The sequence below is a fragment of the Theropithecus gelada genome, chromosome 6 (genome assembly GCF_003255815.1).
Source record: "Theropithecus gelada isolate Dixy chromosome 6, Tgel_1.0, whole genome shotgun sequence".
Taxonomy (NCBI): Eukaryota; Metazoa; Chordata; class Mammalia; order Primates; family Cercopithecidae; genus Theropithecus; species Theropithecus gelada.
The window spans coordinates 124,213,380-124,235,173 of NC_037673.1; the positions used below are offsets into that span (position 1 = coordinate 124,213,380).

The 21,794-nt window shown below is 38.4% G+C and overlaps 1 protein-coding gene and 1 pseudogene across 2 annotated transcripts in view; one reads left to right on the top strand and one right to left on the bottom strand.

Moving 5' to 3' along the window:
• Positions 1–21,794, top strand: part of CCDC192 (coiled-coil domain containing 192) — a 243,202-nt gene that overhangs the window by 58,529 nt on the left and 162,879 nt on the right. The gene's annotated exons all lie outside the window — the stretch shown is intronic.
• LOC112625940 lies at positions 14,735–16,679 on the bottom strand (annotated as a pseudogene). Its single transcript, XR_003119803.1, has 2 exons — positions 15,267–16,679; positions 14,735–15,162 (listed from the first exon to the last, which is right to left on the bottom strand). The product of XR_003119803.1 is annotated as a cullin-1 pseudogene (transcript).

Sequence of the window (21,794 nt, forward strand, 5' to 3'; positions counted from 1 at the left end):
GTGAGAGAAAGATATAGAGATAGAGATAGAAACAGAAAGAGGGAGGAAGGAAAAGAGAAAGATTGAGAGAGAATGGGCAAAGGACTAATGGTAGAGTGAGAGATTTCTAAAACTCTAATTTGAGATTCAGGTTCTAGGGGAGCCTCTACTTCCCAGTTAAATGAACCAATTTATTTTTTGCTTTGTTTAGAGACGGAGCCCCACTCTTTTGCCCAGGCTAGAGTGCAGTGGCATGATCATAGCTCAGTGTAGCCTTGAATGCCTGGGCTTAAATGACCCTCCCACCACAGCCTCCCAGGTAGCTGACATTACAGGTGCAAGCCACTAAACCTAGCTCAGTTATCTTTTTAACCTAAACATATTTGCACTGAGTTTCTATAATATAACTGCAGTGGCCTTGACAAATAGATAAATTGGTGACATACCTGAAACTGGAATTTAGTACAACTCCCCCCTAAAGGAATTCTCCGTAGCTCTTTTCTTGGCTATGGCCATGGAAGTAAAGGACAAAGAAAAGCTCTCAGAGGTCAGAAACAGTCAAATTGTTCAGCTACCTCCACTCACTGCACTGCCAGGACAGTGAGGCCTTTCTATCTCTGACTAATAGAATCTGCAAATAGAATTTGCAATGGCTGGTGACAACTGTAAGTGATTTCCATTTGCTCCTGATTGTCCTGTTTTTCTGTATATTGGGCATATTAGGGATGGTACATTCTTTATTTAATTTTAGATGCTATATCATGACGATTCTCATCTGGATCTGATTCAGGAGGGAATGCACATAGTTTGGAGATCTGAATGTAGAGCTAAAGGCAGTAACTTGATACAATTTTGGCTTGTCTCCTTTTGAGAGGGAGTGAATGCATTTTTGGATTAACATATAACAGATGCATTATGTTATGCAGGAGCATTTTAGGAAATGCATATTATGTATAGGTATAAGGGTTTAATTGTGCTGAACACCCAGAGGGCAAGGGTGGACTGTAATTGGCTTCCGTTTTTGTGTCTGCTTTATTTGGAGAATGACTCCTTTCTCACTCCAATCTTTTAACAATTCTATGGCTGTAAATCACAGTATTCCTGGCTAGAGGGAATGACTTTTGAGCACAAGATCTAGGTCCATTCAATTATAATATCTCATTTTCTTGACCATAAAAGTTGATTCAGGACAAGTTATACGATCTAATAGAGTCTTTTTTCAATTTTAACTGGAAGATGAAGTGCCTTACTACTAAGGCCATGAAACTGGAAGTCTATAGATGCCATTTTTCCTAGTGTGTGAAGATAGCTTGTCTGCACTGGGAAATAACAAGGCAGACACATAGGAGCAGCACTAAGATTTGGAGGTAGGAAGAGACAGAATACTATGACCTTGTTTGAGTTTGTGGAATCTAGTTTATGCGAAACAATACCTATTTCTGACTCCTTAGTTATATAAGCCAATAATTTTTATGTGCCTTTTTAAAAGAGTACAATTACAAAAAATGACAACAGTAAGAGAAGGTGATTGTTTCACAAAGTTTTGGAAAAGAAGTAAAAGTATGGGATGATAATGGAGAGGGAGGCAATGGAGAGTTCAGTGGACACCTTTCATTCATGGAAAGGTCTATGTCATGTTTATACGCTGAATGGAATCTTTCAGAAAGAGTAAACTAGAAAATGCAGAAGTGGATTGGGGAGTAGGGTACAGAAATTACCGAAGTAAAGGCTTTGTGACAGGTAGGCGTGATAGGAGTCAAAGCCAAGTGCAGTGGCTGGCCTTTGATAAGCCGAAGAATATCATCTCTATTTGTTCAGTAAGGATGCTTTCCTCTTCAAATAACAGAATCCCAATTAAAGTAATGTAATAACGTTGCGGGACTTTTCCTTAGTTCAGCTAAAGATAGGGTCTTTGTCCCACGGCCAGCAAGGTTTAGGCTCACAGGTTTGAAGGGTGAATACAGCAGGGTTTTATTGGGTGAAAAGGAAAAAAAGGGGAAACAGGGACTCTCTGTGAGGCCTGAGTTCCTGTTGATGTGGTTCCCGCTTTGTGTTTGAATCCCAGGTTCCACACAGGAAGAGGAGGGGCAAGCTCCTGCCTTCTGCAAAGCGTGTGAACTATGTGGCTCAGTCCCAGTGCATTCCTTCCAGTGCGCAGGCCAGTTGGAGTTTTGCCAGGGACCCCTTCCTACCTTGCTGTTTCAATAATGCCAGCTATCATCTTATATAACAATATGTCTATAGGTGGGCCAGTTTCAGAGTTGGTTAATTCAGTGGCTCAGGACTGTCACCAAGGGCCAGGTGCAGTGGCTCATGCCTGTAATCCCAGCACTTTAGGAGGCCAAGGCAGGTGGATCACTTGAAGTCAGGAGTTCAAGACCAGCCTGACCTACATGGTGAAACCCCATCTCTACTAAAATACAAAGTTAGCCAGGCATGGTGGCATGCACTGTAATCCCAGCTACTCTGGAGGCTGGGGCAGGAGAATCAGTTGAACCTGTGTGGGGGAGGTGTGGACGTTGAGGTGAGCCAAGGTCATATCACTGCATTCTAGCCTGGGCAACAGAGTGAGACTCTGTCCCAAAAAAAAAAAAAAAAAAAAAGTTACCAAGATCCTTTGCTCTACCCTCTCTATTTGTTGGTTGTGTCATACTTGCAAGATATCAGCAGTAATTCCAAGCAATAAGCAGTCAAAACTACATCCTGATAAAAAGAGATGTGCTTCTTCCTGTGCAGCTCCTTAAAAATCTAGTAAAAATCCTCCTCAAGCTCTGGGGGCCTCTATATATTGCATGCCCGTGTCAGAAATGATCTCTTATACCTGGAAATGAAACAAACATGACTGATTTAGCTCAATCATGATTCATGTCTCAGGACTGGACAAGGCCAAGCTCTCCTGAACACATGGATGCTAGCTAATCCAAGTTGGGTTTTGGTTAGCAAGAGATAAAAGGGTAAAAAACTCATGGGAAATAGATGATCAGTATCTGCTGCAGTAAGGTTTATAGATTAACTGGTGGGAAGGTGAGGGAGTAGCTATCTGGCAGCTTCTATTTTTTTCAGGGACTTACTGAGGTTGTCATTTGGGGTGGGTAGAATTTTTGAAGAGAGGGGAAGTATGAAATGATATTTGAGGAGAAAGTTGAGGGAAATAAATAGCTACCTCACAGAAGAGAAAAGTCAATTTACTAGGAGAAAAATATAGTGGTATTTTTATTTCAGGATATTGTGGAGTACCCACCTGAGGTTTGTGTTTATTAATTCAAAATGAAACCAGTGAATCCAATTTTGTGATGCTTTTTCTGGTAACATTCAATGAGTGGATGTAATGCTAACAATTTTCTAAACCTTAAAAAATCATTTTATTTATTTTCTATTTTTAATGGGGGTAAAATTCACAGAACTTGTAATTCATCATTTTGAAATATACAATTCAGTCACATTTAGTGTGTTCTCAATATTGTGCAACCATCGTTCTCAAGTTTCAATGCTTTTTCATCACCCCAGAAGAACACTTTATGCCCATTAAGTAATCACTCCTCAAACCCTCTTCCTCTCATCCCTTGAAAATCACTAATCTGATTTCTGTCTTTATGGATTTATTTATTCTGGATATTTCAGATGAAAGGATTTATCTAATATGACCTTTTGTATCTGGCTTTTTGCACTTAACGAAATGTTTTTGAGGTTTATCCAAGTTATAGCAAGTATAAGTACTGCCTTCTTTTTTATGCCTGAATAATACTCCATTGTGTGTACATAATGCAATTTGTTTATCCACTCTGTTGATGGACGTTTGGTTTCCAACTTTTAGCTATTATGAATAAATATTAGTATGCCATATTTTGTGGATGTAAGTGTTCATTTCTTTTTGGTATATATGTAGAAGTAGAATTGCTAGATCACATGGTAATTCTGTTTAACTTTTTGATCGGTCACCAATTACTTTCCACATTGCCTGTAACATATTACGTTCCTACCAGCAATGTGCAAAGGCTTCTATTTCTCCATATCCTCAGCAATACCTTTTATTTTCCATTTGAAAAATTTTAGTCATAATAGTAGATATGAAGTAGAATCTCACTGTGATTTTGATTTGTACTACTTTAATGACTAATGATGTTGAACATCTTTTCATGTGCTTCTTGGCCATTTGTGTGTCTTCTTTAGGGAAATGTCTACTCAAGTCCTTTGCCTAGTTTTCAAATGAGTGGTTTGTCTTTTTGTTGCTGAATTATGAGTTCTTTATATATTCTACATACATATATGATAAACCTTTATTATATATATTATTTGCAAATACTTTCTTACATCTCGTAAGTAGTCTTTTCATTTTCTTGATTATATTCTTTGCTGCACAAGTTCTTAATTTTCGCCAAGTCAAATTTGACTATTTTTAAAGTTTTTGTTTGTGTTTTTGCTGTCAAAGAATCCATTGCTTAATTCAAGATCATGAAGATTTACCCCGGTGTTTTCTGCTAACAGTTTTACAGTTTGTGCTTACATATTTAGGTCGTTGATTTAGTTTAACATCATTTTTGTTTATGAAGTAATATAGGGGTCCAACTTCAAGCTCTTACATGTTGGTTATCCATTTGTGCCAGCACCATTTGTTGAAGATCCTCTTCTTTGTCTATTAAACTGTCTTGGCGCCATTGACAAAAATCAATTAGCCATAGATTTCTGGGTTGATTTCTGAACTCTCAGTTCTATTTCAGTGGTCTATGTGTCTATCCTTATTCCATTTAGATACTCTTTGGATTACTGTAGCTTTGTAGTAAGTTTTGAAATTGGGAAGTGTGAGTCTTCCAACTTTTCTTCTTTTACAAGATACCATAGGCTGTTCTGGATCCTTTGAGATTTCATATGAATTTTGAGGATTGGCTCTCTTATTCTGAAAAAAAGAAGCCATTGTAATTTTAATACAGATTGCATTAAATCTGTAGGTTGCTTTGAGGCATATTGCCATCTTCATAATATTAAGACTTTTAATCCATGAATGTGAGACGTCTTTCCATGTATTTAGTTTTTCTTTATTTCCATAACATTTTGAGTTTGCATTGTACCAGTGCTTCCCTTCCTTGATTAAATTTATTCCTAGGTAGTTTATTCTTCTGGATTGATTGTGAATGGAATTATTTTATTTCCTTTTCAGATTGCTCATTTCTGGTTGTATAAATCATGCCTTTTTTCCCGTGTATTTCTGATACATTGACATATGAGGCCTTGGTGACCCTGGTTACACTACCACTCCTTCCCAGGGCTAGCCAATTCCTAGAAATAGCAAATAACTTTCCCGGGAGCATTCCTTTCATTTGGAAAGTAACCAGTCCAAAGCCCACACTCCTATTCCCTCCTCTATTGGGTTCTCAAACTCAGGGCCACAATTCCCCTGCCCTAATCACCCTAAGTTCTGGTATCACACAACTAGGGATAAGCCCCTATGTTCCCGAGTTTGCTGAAATTTTTCAAACTAGCCAATCCAATGCTTGCCTATCTTGACTTATTCGTCCCTTCTTAACGAAACCACAACAAGGGCTCTTGCCCATGTTTCCCCCTTGCTCCCTCTGCCTCCTGACCAACTCCGGTGCTTTTCTGTGTTCCTCCTGTGGTGTAGCATGCTACCTCCTCTTGGGAACTGTGAGTGACAGACTACCTTTTCAATGGCAGTCATCTCCTGATTTCTTAGCCTCACCACACCTGAATAATAATAAAACCTACACTTTAAAACACTGGTGTATAGAAACATGAACTGATTTTTGTGTATTTATCTTTGATGTGGTTTGGCTGTGTCCCCACCTGAATCTCATCTTGAGTTGTAGCTCCCATAACTCCCACATGTTGTGGGAGGGACCTGGTGGGAGATAATTGAATTATGAGGGCAGTTTCCCCCATACTGTCCTTGTGGTAGTGAATAAATCTCATGAGATCTGATGGTTTTATAAATGGGAGTTTCCCTGCACAAGCTCTCTTTTTGCTTGCTGCCATGTAAGAGATTCCTTTGCTCTTCCTTCATCTTCTGCCAGGATTGTGAGGCCTCCCCAGCCATGTGGAACTGTGAGTCCATGAAACCTCTTTTCTTCATAAATTATCCAGTCTGGGGTATGTCTTTATTAGCAGCATGACTACAGCTTAATACAGTAAATTGCTACCATTAGTGACTTGCTGATGTAAAGATACCCAAAAGTTTAAAAGCAACTTTGGAACTGGGTAACAGGCAGAGGTTGGAACAGTTTGGAGGGCTCAGAAGAAGATAGGAAAATGTGAGAAAGTTTAGAACTTCCTAGAGACTTGTTGAATGACTTTGACAAAAATGCTAACAATTACATCCAGGCTGAGGTGGTCTCAGATGGAGATGAGAAATTTGTTGGGAACTGAAGCAAAAGTTGCTCTTCTTATGCTTTAGCAAGGAGACCATGGAATTTTGCCCCTGCCCTAGAGACTTTTGGAATTTTGAACTTGAGAGAAATAATTTAGGGTATCTAGCAGAAGAAATTTCTAAGCAGCAAAGCATTAAAGAGGTGGTTTGGGTGTTGTTGTTAAAAGCATTCAGTTTTATAAGGGAAGCAGAGCATAAAAGTTCAGAAAATTTGCAGCCTGACAATGTGACAGAAAAGAAAAACCCATTTTCTGAGAAGAAAGTCAATCAGGCTGCAGAAATTTGCATAAGTAATGAGAAGCCAAATGTTAATCACCAAGATGATGGGGAAAATGTCTCCAGGGCATGTCCAAGGTCTTCACAGCAGCTCCTTCCATCACAGGCACTGAGGCCTGGGAGGAAAAAATGGTTTCATGCACTGGGCCCATGGTGCCTCTGCTGTGTGCAGTCTAGGGACTTGGTGCCCTGCATTCCAGCCACTCCAGTCATGGCTAAAAGGGGCCAAGGTACAGTTTAGGCCATGGCTTCAGATGGTGCAAGCCCCGAGCCTTGGCAGCTTCCACATGGTGTTGAGCCTGAAGTGCACCAAAGTCACGAATTGAGGTTTGCAAACTTCTGCCTAGGTTTCAGAGGATGTATGGAAATGCCTGGATGTCCAGAAAGAAGTTTGCTGCAGGGGCAGTGCCCTCATGGAGAACCTCTGCTAGATCAGCACAGAAGGAAAATGTGGGGTGGGAGCCCTCAAACAGAGTCTTCACTGGAGCACTGCCTAGTGGAGCTGTGAGAAGAGGGCCACTGTCCTCCAGATCCCGAAATGGTAAATCCACTGACAGCTTACACCCTGTGCCTGGAAAAGCCACAAACACTCAATGCCAGCCTATAAAAGCAGCCAGGAGGGAGGTTGTATCCTGCAAAGCCACAGGGGCAAAGTTACCCAAGTCCATGGGAACACACCTCTTTCATCAGTATGACCTGGATGTGAGACATGGAGTCAAAGGAGATCATTTTGGAGCTTTAAGATTTGATTGCCCTGCTGGATTTCAGACTTGCATGGGACTTTTAGCCCTTTCAGTTGGGCCAATTTCTCCCATTTGGAATGGGTGTACTTATGCAATGCTTGTACACCCCTTGTATCTAGGAAGTAACTAATTTGCTTTTGATTTTACAGGCTCATAGGCAGGAGAGACTTTCCTTGTCTCAAGTGAGAGTTTGAATGGTGGACTTTTGAGTTAATGCTGAAATGAGTTAAGACTTTTGGGGACAGTTGGGAAGGCATTATTGGTTTTGAAATGTGAGGACATGAGATGTGAGAGGATCCAGGGGTGGAATGATATGGTTTGGCTGTGTCCCCACCCAAATCTCATCTTGAATTGTAACTCCTGTAAGTCCCACATGTTGTGGGAGGAAGCCAGTGGGAGATAATTGAATCATAGGGGCCATTTCCCCCATACTGTTCTCGTGATGCAGAATAAGTCACAAGAGATCTGATGGTTTTACAAATAAGAGTTCCCTTGCACAAGCTCTCTTTTTGCCAGCTGCCATGTAAGACATTCCTTTGCTCTTCCTTCATCTTCTGCTGTGATTGTGAGGCCTCTCCAGCCACGTGGAACTGTGAGTACATGAAACCTCTTTTTTTTACAAATTATCCAGTCTTGGGTATGTCTTTATTAGCAGCAGGAGAACAGACTAATAAGATCTTATACCCTGAAACTTTACCAAATTTATTTATTAGCTCGTGGGTGTGTGTGTGTGTGTGTTGTTTGGAATTTTTCTTAAAATAGAATTATGTCATTTCCAAATAGAGATAGTTGAACTTCTTTGTTTCCAATGTGAACATCTTATTTGTTCATTTCATAGCTCTAGCTAGGATTTTCAGTACAAGGTTGAGTAACAGTGGTGAAAGTAGACATCCTGTCTTGTTCCTGACCTTACCAGAAAAGCTTTCTGTTTTCCACCATTGAGTATAATGTTAGCTGTAGAATATCCATAAATGTCTTTTATCATGTTGAAGAAGTTTCCTTTTCCTACTTTGATAAGTATTTTTGTCACAGAAGAGTGTTGGATTTTGTCGTCTTTTTTTGCACCTGAAGTGACCATGTAGTATTTTTCCTCTATTTTATTAATGTGATCTATTGCATCAATCCATTTTTAGATATTGAACCACGCTTGTACATCTGAGATTAATCCCGCTTGGTTATGGAGTATAATATTTTTACTGTGCTGTTGGATCCAGTTTGCTAGTATTTTGTTGAGGATTTCTGTATCTATATTCATAAAGGATATTAGGCTATAGTTTTCGTGTACTGTTTTGTCTGACTGTAGTATTAGGGTATTGTATTAGGAAGAATTTCCTTCTCTTCTGTATTTTGGAGGAGGTTGAGTAATATTAGTGTCAGTGTTAATCCTTTTTGAAATGTATAATATACCAGTGAAGCCAACTGGTTCTGGGCTTTTCTTTGTTGGGAGTTTTGTTTCTTTCTTTTTTTTTTTTTTCCTACTGATTCAATCTCTTCAATTGTTGTAGGTCAATTGACATTTTCTATTTCTTCTTGAGTCAGTTTTAGTACTTCATGTTTTCTAGGAATTTATTCAGCTCGTCTAAATTATCTAATTTGTTGGCACTCATTTGTTCATACTAGTATCTTATAATCCTTTTATTTCTGTAAAGTTGGAAGTATTGTTTCCACTTTCATTTCTGATTCTAGTTATTTACATCTACTGTCTGTTTTTCTTAGCAATGTAGCTGAATACTTATCAACTTTGTTGATTATTTCAAGGAACTAATATTTGGTTTTATTGATTATCTCTATTTTTTTATTCTCTAGCTTGTCATCTCGCTTTGACCTTTATTATATCCTTCCTTTTGTTGGGTTGTTAATGTGACATCTTTTTCATTTTGTAATGTAAGCATTTTCAGCTATAAACTTTCCTCTGAGCACTGCCTTTACTGCATCGCATAAGTTTTTTTTTCTATATATATAGATTTTATATGTGCATATATAAACAAACAAACATATATAAGGATCTATTTAAAATTACATACCATCACCCAATGCAGAACCCATGCATTAAATAAGTAAGTTGTCATCAACCTGAGACTGATGTTAAAGCAGTAATTTCTTTTTCTTCTCAATCTCCTTTGTCCTTTTTTTAAAAAGTTTTAATTTTTCTATAGGTTATTGGGGTACAGGTGGTGTTTGGTACATGAGTAAGTTCTTTAGTGGTGATTTTTGAGATTTTGGTGCACCCATCACTCAAGCAGTATACACTGCACCCTATTTGTAATCTTTTATCCTTCACTTCCCTACCATTCTTTCCCCTAAGTCCCCAAAGTCCACTGTATCACTCTTACACTTTTGCATCCTCAGAGCTTAGCTCCCACATATCGGTGAGAACATATGACGTTTGGTTTTCCTTTTCTGAGTTACTTCTCTTAGAATAATAGTCTCCAATCTCATCCAGGTTGCTGCGAATGCCATTAATTTATTCGTTTTTATGGCTGAGTAGTAGTCCATCATACATATAGATATAGATATACATATAGATATAGATATAGATCACAGTTTCTTTACCCACTCGTTGATTGATGAGCATTTGGGTTGGTTCCACAATTTTGCAATTGTGAATTGTGCTGCTACAAACAAGCATGTGCAAGTATCTTTTTCATACAATGACTTATTTTCCTCTGGGTAAATATCCAGTAGTGGGATTGCTGGATCAAATGGTAGAACTAAAATATTCTACTTTTAGTTCTTTAAAGAGTCTTCACACTGTTTTCCATAGTTGTTGTACTAATTTACTTCTCACCAGCAGTGTAGAAGTGTTCCCTGATCACTGCATCCATGCCAACATCTACTGTGTTTTTATTTTTTGATTGTGGCAATTCTTGCAGGAGTAAGATGGTATTGCATTGTGGTTTTGATTTGCATTTCCCTGATCATTAGTGATGTTGAGCATTTTTTCATATATTTGTTGGCCATTTGTATGTCTCATTTTCAGAATTGTCTATTCATGTCTTTAGCTCACTTTTTGATGGGATTGCTTGTTTTTTTCTTGCTGATTTGTTTGAATTTCTTGTAGATTCTAGATATTAGTTCTCTGTCAGATGTATAGATTGTGAAGATTTTCTCCCACTCTGTGGATTGCCTGCTTACTTTGCTGACTGTTCTTTTTGCCATGCAAAGGCTTTTTAGTTTAATTAAGTCCCAGCTATTTATCTTTGTTTTATTGCATTTGCTTTTGGGTTCTTGGTCATGAAATCCTTGCCTAAGCCAATGTCTAGAAGGGTTTTTACAATGTTATCTTCTAAAATTTTTATAGTTTCAGGAAAGCACATAAGATTTAAATCCTTAATCCATCTTGAGTTGATTTTTGTATAAGGTAAGAGATGAAGATCTAGTTTCATTCTCCTACATGTGGCTAGCCATTTATCCCAGCACCATTTGTTAAAAATGGTGTGCTTTCCCCAATTTATGTTTTTGTTTGCTTTGTCAAAGATCGGCTGTCTGTAAGCATTTGGGTTTATTTCTGGGCTCTCTATTCTGTTACATTGGTCTGTGTGCCTATTTTTATACTAGTACCATGCTGTTTTGGTGACTATGGCCTTATAGTATAGTTTGAAATTAGGTAATGTGATGCCTCCAAATTTGTTCTTTTTGTTTAGTCTTGTTTTGGATATGCAGGATCTTCTTTGATTCTACATGAATTTTAGAATTGTTTCTTCTAATTCTGTGAAGAATGATGGTGGTATTTTGGTGGGAATTGTGTTGAATTTGTAAATTGCTTTTGGCAATATGGTCATTTTCACAATATTCATTCTACCCATCCACGAACATGGGATGTGTTTCCATTTGTTCGTGTTGTCTATGATTTCTTTCAGCAATGTTTTGTGGTTTTCCTTGTGCAGGTCTTTCACCTCCTTGGTTATGTATATTCCTAAGTATTTTTTTTTTTTTTTGCAGCTATTGTAAAAGGGATTGAGTTCTTGATTTGATTCTCTGCTTGGTTGCTGTTGGTGTATAGAAGAGCTACTTATTTACGTACCTTAATTTTGTATCCAGGAACTTTGTTGAATTATTTTATCAATTCTAGTAACTTTCTGCAGGACTCATTAGGGTTTTCAAGGTAAATAATCATATCAGCAAACAGTGACAGTTTGACTTCCTCTTTACTGATTTAGATGCCCTTTATTTCTTTCTCTTGTCTGATTGCTCTGGCTAAGACTTCCAGTACGATGCTGAAGGGGAGTGGTGAGAGTGGACATCCTTATCTGGTTCCGGTTCTCAGAGAATATGTTTTCAACTTTTCACCATTCAGTATTATGTGGGCTGTGGGTTTGTCATCTTTTATTACATTAAGGTATATCCCTTGTATGCTGATTTTGCTGAGAGTTTTAATCATAAATGGATGTGTCAAATGCTTTTTCTGCATTTGTTGAGATAATCATGTGATTTTTGTTTTTAATTCTGTTTTTGTGGTGCATCACATTTACTGACTTGCATATATTAAACCATCCCTGGTATGAAATCCACTTGATCATGGTGGATTAGCTTTTGGATAATGTTGTTGGATTTGGTTAGCTAGTATTTTGTTAAGGATTTTAGCATCTATGTTCATCAGGGATATTGGTCTGTAGTTTTCTTTTTTGGTTATGCCCTTTCCTGGTTTTGGTATTAGGGTGATGCTGGCATCATAGGATGACTTAGAGAGGGTTCCCTCTTTCTCTATCTTGTGGAATAGTGTCAATAGGATTTGTACCAATTCTTCTTTGAATGTCTGGTAGAATTCTGCTGTGAATCCATCTGGTTCTGGATTTTTTTTGTTGTTAATAATTTTTAAATTACCATTTCAATCTTGCTGCTTGTTATTGGTCTGTTTAGGATATCTAATTTTTCCTGATTTAAGCTAGGAGGGTTGTATCTTTCCAGGAATTCATCCATCTCTTCTAGGTTTTTTAGTCTACATGTAAAGATGTACACAATAGCCTTGAATGATCTTTTGTATTTCTGTGGTGTCGGTTGTAATATCTCCCATTTCATTTCTCATTGAGGTTATTTGGATTTTCTCTTTTCTTGGTTAATCTTGCTAATGGTCTATCAATTTTATTTATCTTTTCAAAGAACCAGATTTTTGTTTAATTTCTCTTTTGTATTTTTTTTTATTTCAATTTCATTTAGTTCTGCTCTGATCTTTGTTATTTCATTTCTTCTGCGGGGTTTGGGTTTGATTTGTTCTTGTTTCTCTAGTTCCTTGAGGTGTGACCGTAGATTGTCAGTTTGTGCTCTGTCAGTCTTTTCGATGCAGGCTTTTAGGGCTATGAACTTTCCTCCTAGCATTGCCTTTGCTGTATCTGAGAGGTAGTTTTTTTTGTTGTTGTTGTTGTTGGGTTTTTTTTTGACAGAGTCTCATTCTGTCACCCAGGCTGGAGTGCAGTGGCATGATCTTGGCTCACTGCGACCTCCACTTCCCAGGTTCAAGTGATTCTTCTGCCTCAGCCTCCTGAGTAGCTGGGACTACAGGCAGATGCCGCCACACCCAGCTAATTTTTGTATTTTTAGTAGAGATGGTGTTTCATTATCTTGGCCAGGATGGTCTTGAACTCCTGACCTCATGATCCACCCTCCTCGGCCTCCCAAAGTACTGGGATTACAGGCATGAGCTACTGCACCCAGCATCCCAGAGGTTTTGATAGGTTGTGTCACTATTGTTGTTCACTTTGAAGAATTGTTCAAATTTTCATCTTGATTTCATTTTTGATCCAATGATCATTCAGGATCGGATTATTTAATTTCCATATATTTGCATGATTTTGAAGGTTTCTTTTGGAGTTGATTTTCAGTTTTATTCCACTGTGGTCTGAGAGAGTTCTTAATATGATTTCAATTTTCTTAAATTTATTAGGGCTCATTTTGTGGCCTATTATATGGTCTATCTTGGAGAAAGTTCCATGAGCTGTTGAATAGAATGTGCATTCTGCGGTTGTTGGGTGAAATTTTGTATGTATATCTTTTAAGTCCATTTGTTCCAAGGTATAGCTTAAATCCATTGTTTGTTGTTGTTGTTGTTGGCTTTCTGTCTTGACGACCCGTCTAGTGCTGTCAGTGGAGTATTGAAGTCCCCCACTACTATTGTATTGCTGCCTATCTCATTTCTTAGGTCTGTAAGTAATTGTTTTATATATTTGGGAGCTCCAGTGTTAGGCGCATATATATTTAGGATTGTGATACTTTCTTGTTGAACAGGCCTTTTACCATTATATAATGTCCCTCTTTGTCTTTTTTAACTGCTGTTGCTTTAAAGTTCATTTCGTCTGATATAAGAATAGCTACTCCTGCTCATTTTGGTGTCCATTCACATGAAATGCCTTTTTCCACCCCTTTACCTTAAGTTTATGAGAGTCCTTATGTATTAGGTAAGTCTCTTAAAGGCAGAAGATAGTTGGTTGGTGAATTCTTATCCATTCTATTGTTCTGTATCTTTTAAGTGGAGCAATACGGCCATTTACATTCAATGTTAGTGTTGAGATGTGAGGTACCATTCAATAAGAAATCCTTTAATTTTCTTTATTTTCACACATTAAAAATGAAATACACTAAACAAATGGTTTTTCATAACAGATTACACATGAGTCCATTCAGACTTGCTCTCAAAGTGCTGCCAACATGACAAGTGCTGCCAATACAACAGTTGCTAATGGGGGAGCCCATGTCTTGATTTAAATGCAGTAGTGGGCAGCCTTCACCATGGGAGGTTCAGTCTTTTCTGTTCTTAAATTAGGGTAAATGGCATTGGTGTCCATATTTACAGATTTGAAATGTATCTATCCTGAGCAGTTCCAGTGTAAATCTGAGACCAGCTGATAGGAGTCTTGGTCTCAGTTTTAAAAAGAGAGGTCCAATGGTGGCAGGCTGGCTGCTATAAACTTGAGTTGTTTCCATTCTTTCCAACATGAACTATTTGCTGCAGGACACACAATCAGACCCTTCCTAGAGGGTTAAGTGAAGTAACTGTAGGTGTCTTTTTCACCATCAACTTGCTCCAAATGTTCTTTCTCAATTAGAATGTCAATGCATTTCTTGATCAGGGACCTGGGGTTTGAACCTGGAGGATAGCTGAGTGAGGGCCTCAACAACTAACTGCTGGTGTTTCAGAACCTTCCTCATCTTCATGATTCTCATGATGGCCGTCTGAGTCAGTAGTTTGCAGTCTTCCTCAATATTTTTGTGTGTGGTTTCTTGTTCCTGCTTCTGTTCCATTTCATTGGCACATTGATGTTAACCCTTAATTTCTAATTTTTATAACCAAGATATAATTTTATTAAGGTATCTGGCTTCAATTCCACCTCATCAGCATTTGCATTTTCATCTTCCAGGACCAAGGCATCTTCTGTGTTGTACTGAAGCAGGATTGCTATCTGGAATGTGGATGCCTGAAAAGTATATCTGTTTGTGAAGCAGTTAGTTACTAATTCTCCTTTAGACAACTGATATAACCATGTCAATTTTCAGCCACTGTGACGACTGGCATAGAAAGCTGTGAATTGCCGATAACTACATTCCAACTCTAAGGGAAGGCAAACATACAAGACTGCTCAAAGGACCAGGACCCAGAGCTCAGCACTTAAATGCTGAAATCTCAGTCTATGTGTTCTGAATTTGTCAGGTGATTTTTGAATTGCTCGTTCAGATCTTTGCTCATACCAGTGTCTTGAAACATCCACTGAAGTTTAGAGATATACTCGAAACCACAAGCTTGCTTTAACTTAGAGAACATGCTGGCTTCAGCAATGTCACTCACTGCCTTCCCTTAGGGTTGGAACGTAGTTATCGGCAATTCACAGCTTTCTATGCCAGCCATCACAGTGGCTGAAAATTGACATAGTTACTGGCATCATCACTCGCATTGTCACCGTGGATGAGCCTCTTGGCCAGCATTTTTCATAGAACTTCTGAAACACGTCTTTGTCACCTGTGTACTTGTGACAACCATTACATGATTGAGTGTATCTTCTAGTTCTGCCTCATCTGTGTTCTTGGAACTTTTCCTCAAGAAGGAGTCACAGTATTGAGTCAGTGACTCAGGGGATTTTACTGGATGACTGGGCCATCTTGGTAACCGCATTGTTGTTTATGAAGCAACCACAAGCCTTGTCAAGAGCAGCCACAAAGCCAGTGTCATTGTTAAATGCAGACATTATCAAGGCAATGCATTTTTTGAACATCAAGCACAGTCTGTACATACATTTTGGGGTCATTTAAAGCAGCTTCTCCACACTTTTCAATGGCTAAAAGACCCTGATTATGAATGTGCGTCTCCAGCAGTTTTTTCAATTCTCCTAGGTTATTCTGGATTCTAGATACAAGATTATACATGTGTCTCAAATCCTCATTTTTGTCAGCATCCAATAAATTCTGAAGTTCTGTGTGGAAAATTTCCAAGTGTTTTTCAATGAGGACATGCTCACATTTCCTTGCTAATTCATCTTGTGTGCCTTCATGAAGGTAAACCTGAACTCTTTGCTGTTCCTGAAGCACACAAGCTTCTGCCTTATTCATATATTCAGTAACTGGGTTCTGCTGCAAGAATTCAGTGCTCTCTTTGGCATAAAATCTCTCTGTGACAGAAAAAAAAGAGAGATTCAAAGGATTCTTTATACACTGTTAACGTAGGGCCCTTTGCAAATGCATCATCTTCATTCAGCTCCAATTCCATGTAAAACTAAAACTCCACTCACAGTTTTGTATTGATGGTTTCACCATTTCCTTCCTTTTTGATCATCTTTGAACCAGAATTTCTTACCTGTTTATTCAGTGGCCTAAATAGTCTCTACAAGTCACTAATGCAAGGGAATAGATTTCACATATTCCTTTCATCCTTTGTCACATTCACAGTGAACCCAATGTCTATTGAGGTAGGCACAAATTCCATTCAGCACTTCGCTTGAAAGTCAGTAATCTTCCCATTGTTGAGTGTAGAATTTCAGTACACTCTTGTCCATCAAATCTTCTCCATCCTTAAGAAGACTTGTCAAATAATTCTTCAAAAATTACTTAAGTTGTTTGTATAATTCCAAGCCAACGAACTGAGCACCTTCAGGTGTCTGCCCCTTTTTTGACTTAGAAACTCCAGCTCCTCATGCTTGGTTTGACTGGTGTACCCTAGCACACTAGTTATAAACATGAGGGTGGAGCTCCATGTATCTGGACCTGGTCATGCTGTGTAGCATGTACACCTGCTGGATGGTGGCTCTAAGATCATCCCAGATCTGGTCCAGGCCAATCTGCTTCAGGCCTTGGGGGTTCTGGCTCCGGGTTTATGACATCATGAGGGATGTTCTAAAGTCATGCAGTGCAGCAATCCTTATTCAAAGTGCAGCTAGTTCTCCATTAGATAAAAATATGCAGTACCATTCCAAATTTATTCACAGCAGTTTGGAAAGAATGTCCTTTAAATGTAGAGAGTGAAATATAATGCAGGCAAACACACATCTCCGTGGTACCCAAAAGGCTCCCGTGATGCCTCCACCTAGTCGCCAGACCTAGGCCTTGGCAAAACCCGCATCCCACCAAGGTCTGGCTGCATCCCTCAGCCACTGGACTGCCCTGCCTGGAGTTGCATGTGACATGGCGCCTACCTTCTCCTCCCCTGCCAGCCCAGCCCTCCTCCTCCTGCTGCCGCCACCTCATCCCATAAGTTTTTGTATGCTATGTTTTGTCTTCATTTGTTTCTAAATATTTTTTAATTTGCCTTATGATTTTTTCTTTGACCCACTGGTTGTTTAAGAGTGTGTTATTTTTGTGTATGTGAAAATTTTTCAATTTTCCTTCTGTTATTGATTTTTAGCTTTATTCTCTATTGTGAGAGAAGGTACTTTAAATGATTTTATTCCTTCTAAATTTATTGAGAATTATTTTTATGAACCAAATTATAGCCTACCCTGGAGAATGTTTCATGTGCACTTGAAAAAGTATATATATTTTTCTGTTGTTTTGTGGATTGTTCTATCTGTCATACTATGTCTGTTATGTCTAGTTGGTTTATAGTGTAATTCAAGTCTATTTTCTTCTTGTTTTTTGTGTAGATATTATATCCGTTATGAAACTGGAATATTGCACTTTGAGAGGTCAAGGCAGGCAGATCACTTGAGGTGAGGAGTTTGAGACCAGCCTGGCCAACATGGCATTGGTCTCTTCTAAAAATACAAGAATTTGCTGGGCATCATAATGCATGCCTGTAATCCCAGCTACTTGGAAGGCTGAGGAGGAGAACCTCTTGAACCTGGGAGGCGGAGGTTACAGTGAGCCAAGATCATACCACTGCACTCCAGCCTGGGCGACAGAGCGAGACTCCACCTCAAAAAAAAAAAAAAAAAAAAAAAAGTGGAATATTGAAGTCTCCAACTATTCTCACAGAAGTGTCTACTTCTCTCGTAAATTCTATCAATAGTTGCTTCATATATTTTGTGACTCCACTGTTTGGTGCATTTATGTGTATAATTTTATATCTCCTTGACAAATTGCCGCTTTTATCAATATGCAATGTGTTTCTTTCACTTTTATAAAAATTTTTTATAAAAAAATTCAACATCTATTTGACTATGTGACTATAGTCACATTCACTGTCTTTTGGCTACTATTTACATGCAACATCTTTTTTCATTCTTTTACTTCCAACCTATTTGTTTCTTTGAGTCTAAAGTGGGTTTCTTGTAATCAGCATATAATTGGATCACACTTTAAAATTTATTCTGCTGGTTTCTGTCTTTAATTGGGGATCTAAGCCACTTAAAATATTACTAATAATAAAGAATATACTTCTGTCACATTGCTTTTCATTTTCTATATATTTTATATCCTTTTTATTCCTCAGTTCCTCCAATACTACCTTCTTTTGTGTTTCATTGATATTTTCTAGTGTTCCCTTTTGATTCTGTATCTTTTGCAGTTATTCGTTCCTAGAATGTGTATGTTAGTATGCTTAAGAGTGTCCCATAGGCCTCTTAGGTTCTGTTTATTTCTCTTCATTATTTTTTCTTTCTGCTATTCAGACTGGGTAATTCCAATTGCTCTATTGCTATGGACTGAATATTTACACCTCCTCCAATTCATATGTTGAATTCCTAATTTTTAATGTGATGGTATTTGGAGGGGGTGCATTTAGGAGAGAATTAAGGTCATGAGGTTGGAATCCTCATGATGCAATTATTGCCCTTATAAGAAGAGGAGATAAGAGTTCTACTTTTCTCCATCATGTGAGGATACAGCAAAAAAAGGGGCTGTCTGTAAAACAGAAAGAGGGTCCTCACAAGACACTGAAATTTTTGTCACTTTGGTCTTGGACTTCTAAGACTCTGGAATTGTAAGAAATATTTTTTCTTTAAGTCACCAAGTCTATGATGTTTGTTATAGAAGTCTGAACTGACTAAAATAAATTGGTTAACAAGAAGTGTGATACTACTGTAACAAATACCTTAAAATGAGTTTTGAGCTTCGTGCTTTAAAAAGTAGATATTTCCATGAAGGGGCTGCTGAAGACAATCTGGTGAGGCCTGACCAAAATAGGAGAACTGGAGAGAAATCCTCCTTCTTCTTAGAGAAGACATAAAAAATCATGAGCAGAATGTTGGTGGAAATATGAACAGTAAAGGCCATTTTGATGAGGTTTGAGATGGAAAAGAGGAACATGCCATTGGAATCCAGAGGAAAGCAATCCTTGTTGTAATGTGGCAAAGAACTTGGCTAAATTATCTTTGTGTTCTAGTGTTTTGCAGAAGACAGAACTTGTGAGTGATAAAATTGGATTTTTAGCTGAAGACGTTTCTAAGCAAAGTGTTAAGAATACCAAGGGTGTGGCCAAGCAACTGTCTGTTAAGGAGATTGGTATGGATGTGAAACATGGACCTAATCAGTACTCCACCAAGAACACTGCCAGTCTGAACTGAAGGAGATGAAAGTTGGGGGGAATGAAAAAAGTTTCTCAGACTTCTTAGAGGCTACAGGATAGGATGCTAAAGTTATTCAGTAGTCTTGTGCTATTCTAGAAGATGGGGGAAATAGCCCCAAAGGCAGTTCAGAGATTATCAGAGACATCATCTCAGCTTCAACAGGCCAAATATCCTCCAACTAAAGCCGTGAGGGTGCGGTCACCTGGAGCCATGGTAGCACAACCCTACCTGGAAGAAATTTGAAAGTAAGATCCTTACATGGTAGAGCCCTTGGGGTTTAGTTTCTCTCTGACAGAACCCTGGGGGAGAGACCACAATTCTGAGAGCCTTTGGGCATAACCCCCATGCAGTAGGGCTGGGTGGGCACAAGTCCTGCTCAACCTAGTCACAGCATGGGTGGATCTCTGCCAAGCTGTGGGGGTGACATTTCCACTCCAGTGGTCCTGGAGGGCAGAGTATCAAATGAAAAAGGATTATTCTAGATTATTCTTGAGCATTAAAGTCTAGTGGAATTTGCTGTGGTTGGTTCTGGACGTATGTGGGACTCATCACCTCTTCCTTCTTTCATTTTTCTCCCTTCTGGAATGGGAATATCTACCTTGTGCCTTTACCATCCTGTATTTTGGGGTTTGGGGGCCATTTTGGGATACGTTTTGTACTGACAGATCATAGTTATACGTATTTTGGGTACATACAATATTTTGATACATATATACAATGTGTAATGATCAAATTAAGGTAATCGGGACATCCAACACTCAAACATTTTTTTTTTGTATTGGAACATTAATATTTTTCTTCTAGTTATATTGATCACAATAAATTATTGCTAATCATAATTTTCTTACTGTACTAATGAACACTAGAACTTATTTCTCTTATTTATTTTTGTACTATTAACCAACTTCTCATTATCCTCTCCTCTTCCCTTTTCTTCCCAGCCTCTGGTAACTACCATTCTACTCTCTACTTCCATAAAATCTGCTTTTTTAGCCCCAGATAGAAGTGAAAACGTATAACATTTGTCTTTCTGTGCCTGACTTATTTCAATTAACATACTGACCTCTAGTTCCATTCCTGTTGCTGCAAATGATAGGCTTTCATGCTTTTTAATGGATGAATAGTATTCTTTTGGGTATATATACCACATTTTCTTTATCCATTCGTCCATTAATGAACCGTTAGATTGATTCTGTATTTGGCTATTGTGAATAGTACTGTAATAAACATGGAAGTACATATATTTCTCTGATGTAGTATGTTCTTTCTTTTTTTTTTTTTTTTTTGAGACGGAGTCTCGCTCTGTTGCCCGGGCTGGAGTGCGGTGGCCGGATCTCAGCTCACTGCAAGCTCCGCCTCCCGGGTTTACGCCATTCTCCTGCCTCAGCCTCCCGAATAGCTGGGACTACAGGCGCCCGCCACCTCGCCCGGCTAGTTTTTTGTATTTTTTTTTTAGTAGAGACGGGGTTTCACCGTGTTAGCCAGGATGGTCTTGATCTCCTGACCTCGTGATCCACCGGCCTCGGCCTCCCAGAGTGCTGGGATTACAGGCTTGAGCCACCGCGCCCGGCCGATATAGTATGTTCTTTCTTTTGGATATATACCAAACAGTGAGATAGCTGAATCATATGGTCATTTTAGTTTTAGTTTTTGGAGGAACCTATATAATGTCTTCCATTATGACTATATTACTTTACATTCCCACCAACAGTGTATGGGTATCCCTCTTTCTCTGAATACTCACCAGCGTTTGTCCTCTTTTGCTCTTTTGATAATAGCCATTCTAACTGGGGTGAGTTGATATCTCATTGTGGTTTTGATTTGCATTTTTCTAATGATTAGTGATGTGGAGCACTTTTTCATATACCTATTGGCCATTTGTATGTCTTTCTTTTGAAAAATTTCTATTTAAATCTTTTACCAATTTTCAGATTGGATGATGATTATTATTATTGCTGTTGAGTTGTTTGAGTCCCTTATATATTCTGGACTTTAATCCCTTGTCAGCTGAATAGTTTGCAAATATTTTCTCCCATTCTTTAGGTGGTCTCTTCACTTTTTTAAGTGTTTCTTTCTCTGGGCAGAAGCTTTTTAGCTTGATGCAATCCCATTTGTCTATTTTTGCTATGGTCACCTGTGCTTTTACCTGTGGTTTTTGTGCTTTTACCTGAAGCATTTCCCCAATGTTCTCTTCTAGTATTTTCATAGTTTCAGGTTGTACATTTAAGTATTTAACCCATTCTTTTTATTTTTGTATATGGTGGAAGAAGGGGTTCTATTTTCATCCTTCTGCATATGGATATCCTGATTTCCTCATACCATTTATTAAAGAGACTGTCCTTTATCCTTTGTATGCTCTTGGCATTTTTATTAAAAATGAGCTGACTGTAAGTGTGTGAATTTTTTTTTTTTTTTTTTTTGGTTCTTTATTTTGTTCCATTTGTCTGTGTATCTGTTTCATTTTTGTTCGGGGTGGTTTTTTGTTGTTGTTGT